Source organism: Pistacia vera, unplaced genomic scaffold (genome assembly GCF_008641045.1).
Source record: "Pistacia vera cultivar Batoury unplaced genomic scaffold, PisVer_v2 Contig185, whole genome shotgun sequence".
NCBI classification, from domain to species: Eukaryota; Viridiplantae; Streptophyta; class Magnoliopsida; order Sapindales; family Anacardiaceae; genus Pistacia; species Pistacia vera.
The window spans coordinates 275,619-283,244 of NW_022195948.1; the positions used below are offsets into that span (position 1 = coordinate 275,619).

The window sequence follows — 7,626 nt, forward strand, 5'->3', positions numbered from 1 at the left end:
CCACATGTGTGCTCATGGGTATATGTGCTAAGAATAATTTTTTTTGACTCCGCCAACCTTTTACAATAAACCTGCCACTTGCACTTTCGGTTATGACATGCAACCGTCACAACCAATGAATTTGACTTTTTGGTGTTGAACTCAAAATTACCTCTCACCACAATAGGTTTTAGATTCCTTACCACTTCCTCTTTGTTGTCAAATAAATACCCTATGCGCAACTCCGATCCATCCGTAAAAACATAAACTGATTCATTATTACCTGCAATTGCCCCCTCTGAACCTGCATAAATGACCATAGTGTTATCTTCCTCACAAACTACACCTTCTGTATAATTTTTATTTAAAGGAATCTCTACATCTGCAGGAACATGTACGGGGTCCTCCTCCTCAACATTTTTATTTTGCCGCCCATGACCAACCTCTTCTATAGTGTCCTCCTCACCACTCAATTCACCGTCTACTTTTGATTTTTCAACTAACAAATCAATGCCCTCGTAGTTCAAATTAAAACCAGGCAAATCTCTGTCAACTTCCTCGTTATCCCCTTCCTTTGAACCAACTTCCAACGGTTTTCCTACAAAAGAAACCCTTAAAATCGGCCTCGAACCATTATCGGCCACATCAACTTCACACTTTCATCCGACTTTAATATAGCAGGAGGTACCTTATAATGTTCAGGAACTCTGCTTAAAACATATTTCACAACTATATCACTACGTGAGCAACTCAAATCACCTCTTCTAATTATTTCATCCATCAACTTATCAAAACTAACCTCTGTGCTCACATCAATTGGTATAACTTCTTTGCTCTTCCCAATCCACTTCCATCTACTTTCTTCCACCACCCACTCACCAAAATATTTAACACCCAAAACAACTTGTCCCATGTCTAATAATAGCCAACTACCTATAATGCAAGAAAAAAAATATTCTTAACTGATGTACTAAGGGTTGAAATCTTTTTAAAAACATCTGCACAGTCGCTTGACAGTCTGGTGTATCGCTTAAGTGATCTGGTATATCGTTTGCAGGATTACTTAAGCGATATAATGGATCGCGATCCAGTGTAAATAAGCATGATCGCTTAAGCGATATAATGGATTGATTAAGCGATCCAGTGTAAATAGGCATGATCGCTTAAGCGATATTATGCCATTTACTGATCGTTTAAGCGATCTGTTGCTATACACCAGAATTTAGAAGATCGCTTAAGTGATCTATCTGCTGCATTACCAGACATACCAGATCGCTTAGGCGATACACCAGATCGCTTAAGCGATCCATCATAACCAGAACACGTTTTTAATCATCTCTACCTACAATCGGTGCTACCACCCCCAGCTACCCACAATGCAAGAAAATTTTCAACAAATTCAACTCCTTTCAAGTTCCATTACATCAAACACAACCCAACAACCTAAACAACTAAATCAAAATCATAACCCAAACCCAATCCATCATTAAATCTTTGTAAATCGAAAGGGGAGATACACATACCTGGACGGAATTTCAGCAGAAGGAGGAGGAGGAGGAGGAGGAGAAGGAGGAGGAGGAGGATCTGTGTTGGAGAAGATGTTAATGGCGGAGGAATGCGTTAATGTGGCGGGAGGAAGAAGAAGAAGGTGTTTGGGTTTGTTTGCAAGATTTTCGACTCTTTGGAGATTTATTATAATTTTTAAAAGATTACACAATTATTCATTAATCCTAATTAACCTCCTAATTATGTTTAATTAAGCTTAATAAAAAACAAGGCCATTTAGTTAAAATTTACAAACTCTATAGCCTTTTAATTAAATTTTTAGTTAAAATGGTCTTTTAATAAAATGTCCCATTATTATATTACCCTTGCATCATTTAAATTTTTGCTTATTCTCTATAAGGACCTTTAAATACTAATGCAAAACTCTTGTGGGTGCTTTGAATAGTCCTTATCTCTTAGGGGTGGATAATAAAAACCAAAAAGTTCGGTAATTTTGTTTGTTTTCTTTTAATAAAATAAAAGTGGTGAAATAGAATAGTTAGGTTTGACGGCCAGGAAATTTAACTGAGAAGTGAGAATATAACCTTGAAAAGGTTTCGATTTTTTTTTTGTTTAAAAACCCGACGTGGCACACTTAAGTGTAATTAAAGCAGCAAAAAGGGTTAGGGTGAAAAGATTTGAATGTTTGTGGGTTAAAGGATATAAAAAGAAATAATTTAAAATTTGAAAGGCAAAACACATTTCTCTCCGTTTCTCTTTCTCAAAACATGATTCAAACACCTTCCTCTCTCTCATGCTCCACTAGGAGAGGAGACAGCGTCAGCAAAAGACATCTCGTCGGCGGAACAAGGAAGGACAGGAGTTGAAATTGAAACTGAAGAGGAGGACGTTGGCGCAAATTCCAACGAGGAGGTGGAAGAAGATGAAAAACAAGTAACAATCTATATAATTTACGAAATTATTGGTTGTTGGTGCTAATTTAGGGATATTTGGTTGGTGTTTGTTGGTAGGGTCATTGTTGCATTTTGTCGAGCAATGGGAGGGCATTGGAGGAGTGGGTGTTTTGGGCTTCTAGAGGATCGGGGAAGCCAAGGCCCCTAGGGAGGTTGTTTATGGCAGTGACGTGCTGTTCTTCAAATGGGAGGGAGCCTGAGCCGGGAGATGGTGCAGTGAAGAGAGTGGAGCGGCTTCTTGAGAGAAACAGAGGGCTGAGTTGTCTGCTCGGACTGCTTCTGGAGAATTTACAGTATATGTTTACTTTTGAGCTATGAATTTTGAGGTACCTGATTGTGTTTGATTTTAGGTTTTTACTAAATGTGTTTGCTTTAATGGGAAGTTCCTTAGTATTATTTGTTAAGTGTGAATTCTTTTATACCCGGATGAGAATTTTGGTATCGTTACAGGAATTAAGGGTTGACTTTCAGTTTTGTGTAAAGTTGTTCGCTTTAATTGAAACTAATTCTTAAAGGGGAACGCTATGTTACCCGGATGTGAATTCCGGTGTCATTACATTTACTAAAGGGTTTTGATAACACATTATTATATATTATCAAATATCTATTGTCGCATTTTCAATTATATGGAAAGAGAGCTGGTTGTGGGGTTTAGCTCATATTTCAGCTTGTTTACTTTTCGCGAAGGATCGAAGTGAGAGTAAAGTCGTCTTATCTTATTTAGTTCGATTGAAATTCAGGTACTTTTAAGTTCAACAAAATTTCTCTCAATTAAAGTTTACATACTGATTTTGGGTTTTTCATTTAGATCTAAGCTTGACTCAATTTCGTAGAGTAGTGGTTGGTGCAATTTGGTTCAGCTTTAATTTATTGGTTTTGCTTAGTTTTGACATTCTGTACTCTTTCTTTATCATAAATATCTTTGTCATCTTAGTCAAATTAAAGGATTGCCGTTTCGGTTATGAAGATCTTAGTTTTCTGGGGTTTTTTAAGCTAAAATATTCAGTACCCCAAGCTTGCATACCGATTCTTTTTCATAGTAAAGCTGTAAATATAAGTTCCTGAAATACAATTTTGGGTTTTTCCGCTGCAATCAATTGGATCACCATGAAAGGAGGACAATCTAGCAAGAAGAAAGGTAGTGATGCAACGCCACCAGCCCTCCCAATAAACATTGATTCCCAATTCTCAGCTGATCTTAGCTCATATGAGGCCGCTTGTACACTTGATCCGGACTTGCAATCCTTTGATAATGTTATTCATGAAAGTACCAGCCGTGTTATCAGCTCACTTTCTACCGGTGTTGAGGTTTGTTCCTTGTCTTTTGACTCACTCAAAGAAGTCACCGGATCTCTTCTTGATATTAACCAAGAAGTGGCCAAAGTAATTCTAGAATGGAAGAAAGATATATGGAATAATCAAGAATTGCCTTAAGTGTGCTCGAAACAGCCAATTAATTATTAAGCTTGCCATTAACCAGTTTGAGGAAGAAATGGGATTACAGGGTGGGGTTTGTAATACTCTGTATTTTCTTTATGGGTTTTATTTAATTTTATTTATGTGAATCTAGGGGGTAATATGTAAGAATTGAAACTTTTCAGGGATGTTTTAGTAAGAAATAAGGCATGGTGGGTTATTAGGTAGTTTTGCAAGAGTACTTGTGCGAAATTGGAAGTGTGAAAATCTTTTAACAACTTTATGAAATTGATTAAGATGAGGGGTCCTTTTAATATTGTGTCATGCAAGGGTACATGCATAATTCTCCAGGGGTGAGATCATGATAAAACTTAACTTTATTTAAAGGATTTTGGGGTGCAAGATGTAAGAATCAAAGACTAAGGGATGCATGCATAATTGGCCATTGCAAGATGGATTAAAGGCAATTTCTTTAGGAGAATTAGCCCACGGTTTTGGCACATTGTTTTGCCATTGATGGGTGTGAAATTTTATTAATTTTGAGATGAGGAATGGTGGAGTGGAGAAAGAGATGGCCGAGAGAAACAAAAAGAAATAAAGTGTGAGGAGAAGCTTGTTTATTCTTTGTCTTTCACATTTACATTCATTCTCCTACGCACATTGAAAAAGAGAAAAAAATAACATTTGAGTTAAATAGAGGAGAACCGAGTGGTGCTTGTAGGAGAAGAGTTTTCAGAGAAATTTTTGGGTAAAGGAATAAGGTTACGCATGCATTTTCAATCCTTTTTAATCAATCTTTCACCTTCTCTTTGTTTAGATCTTAATTCCTATAATAATTTTGGATCAAATAGGTGAAGAAGATAGGAGGACCGAGCACTTGAGTTAAAAGCAAAGGAGAAAGTGTGAGTGGAATAGTATTGCATAAAAGAATTCATGCATCTAAAATTTCATCTCCGTTTGGATTCTATTTTGTTCATATGGGTGCTGACCTTGCTGAATGTTTCTTTTAATTAATGAAATGGTTTAATTATGTGCTAGAGTGGAAGTGGAAGAGAAAGATTATATTAAGAAGGTGTTAAGATTGGGCCAGTGAATTTCATTAATAGGAATGGTTATAAAATTGTGTTTATGTAATTTTTTTAATCTTTCCTTTGGATTATACGGAAATGCATGCTATGGTTGGTTGATTTGATTGGCTATTGGGCTCATTTATTTGTTTACAATTGGGAGTATTTTATTTGTTTTGAAAACAAATGGTGTAGAATGAATTGGAAGGTTGTGGGTTAGTTATAAAATTGACTTTGATTAGAAACATGAATATGGGTGGATACTAAATGAATTTTTGAATTTATATTTGAATGTTCTGTTAAACTTTGTGATGAGTGGATGGCTAGAAAATTTGGGAAATAATGGGCATGAAACTGTTGGCCTATATTGTATAGAATGTGGACGTTTACTTTGCCTAAAAGGTTAGAGATTGGCTGGATTTTTTTGGAGGCAATGGGTATGAAATCATGAGCTGGAGGTTTATTTAAAGTGTGTGTATATATATATATATATTTGCTGTATTGTTGTTGCATTGTTGGCTTGATATTGTTGGAGCCATCAGTGTAGTAATTGGTGCATTTTCATAAACTGCAGACTTGACTTAAACGTGATTGTTGAGTGGGAATGAGTGCTTGAAGTTGGTAAAAAGGTAGAATTGATATTAAGGTAGAATGGATATGAAGTTAATGAGATATTAAATAGTACAAATGGTCCATTTTTATTTTGGAAATTGCGGAAAGAGTGTTGAATAAAAATGTGAGATTTTTTCTTATGGGCACTAGGCTCTTGGCAGCAGGGGGTTAATTGTCATTTTTAGAAGTTTTGGGACCTTACTATGATTGATGATAAATATAGGGTGTAAATAGAATTTTACATACTTTTGTATTTTGACGTGGTGAGCATTGTATTCATGATTACATGCCTTTTATTGGAATTTATATCATATTATACTTTATATATGCATAAGGCATGCATGATGCATATTTGGAATGAAATTGTGGATGCATGATTATTGTTATGTTTGACTCCCGGATTGGAAACCGTACCCATCCCCCTTCCAGACATAAGCTAGTATTTGACATTATCCTCATGCGCGCATTGAGATGGTCCGTCCTACCGAACCATTGGTATATCCTACTAGAACAAGACGGACGCCTGACGAGTTCCAGGCGGGATTACACCAGACGGTTATTGGCCGGTGTGGGATTTTGGATGCCCCGAGGGTAGACTGTGGGCGAGATTATATTTGATACCATATCATGACACCCTGAGGGTAGACTGTGGGTTGAGCATGGTTATCCAATGATGTTCGTACCATCCCCAGGGTAGACTGCGGGTGGTGTAGCTTCATGTTTGAGTTAGGGACTGGTTCAGATAGTTATGATCCCGGCCCCTAAGTGCTAGTAGGGTGGTGATAATTGATTTATTTTATATGATAGTGGTGTGTGATTTCATGGAATCCGAGAATAATATATATATACTGTTGTTGCTTTATCATGTAAGTGCATTAGTGTTGTGTGGCATACAATTATTCATACATGTTTTCAAAGTTAAAGTTATTTTCGTATAAATTATATTATCCGCTCACTGGGCTTCCCAGCTCACTGTTTTATGTTTCCTCCCCCAGGACCGTAGATCGGGTTCGTGTGGAGCATACTCTACGCTCTAGGTTGGCCTTGACGCATGATGATTTGCATCTTTTACAAACTTTAGTGGACTCTGATACTATGTTTCTTTTGTAACTGGATTTCAGTTCCTGTTTTTAGAATAATTATTTGTGTATTTCCACTTTCTAAACCTTAAACATGCAAATGCACTACTTTTCACTTTCGTCTATAGACGAAATTGTTTTTAGGAATGTTTTTTTTTTATAAAGAGTATTCACCTTCCTTTTGGGATCTTGAGTCTCCTGGAGCGCCTGGATCCAGTGGGATAGGGATACTCGGGAGGGGGCGTGACAGGGTTGATGAGAAAAGGTATGTCGAGACGTTGGAGGAACTAAAGAAGTTTAAGGAAGCTGGGAATCCATTCACAGAGGAGTTCTTTACATTGTTTCAGTTGGTGTATAAGCAGCAGTTGTCTATGTTACAAAAATTGCAGAGAAGAAAAAGAAAGCTTGATAAGAAACTGAAATCCATGAAAACATAGAGGATGGTACCAAATGTCTTGTTTGTTTCTATATTTGGGTTAAGTCCTTGTGAAGGTGAGATGGTTTTGCTAACAATTGTCTTATGTAAACATTTGTAGGTGGTGGTGGATTCAGAGGTTTCAGCAGCCAACAAGGATCAACTTTTGGCAGGGTTGTTGGAGGAACTGGAAATAGATTTGGCTATGTTTTTTGAGCAGTAGAAAGTGTATTTAGTTAGAAAGGGTTGGCAGGATCCATGGAATCTTTAGAGTAGGGACTGAAAGTGTATTTAGTTTGAGGCAAAGTTGGCCTGTTTTGGTAGGCTGTTATTCTGGGAATTGTTAGAACGGTTGGAACTATCATTTTCCAGATTTCTTGATTGTATTTGTGTTAGGAAACGATCCAGTTACGCAATGGAAAACAAAAATAATTTACAACAACGGATCGTTCCTTAGAACCAAGATCAGGGTACAAATTTACAGTTTATACATTAAATAAGAATCTGCAGATTTTAGTTTAGAGTTTTAAGAAATCATACGCACGTTTGGAGGCTCCTCCAACTTGTCTCTGAACGTATTTCGCTACCAACCCAAGTGT

General features: G+C 36.9%; 1 pseudogene; it reads left to right on the forward strand.

Annotated features, from left to right (window-relative positions):
- Positions 1-3,545: 3,545 nt before the first annotated feature.
- LOC116126881 lies at positions 3,546-7,243 on the forward strand (annotated as a pseudogene).
- The last annotated feature ends 383 nt before the right edge of the window (positions 7,244-7,626 follow it).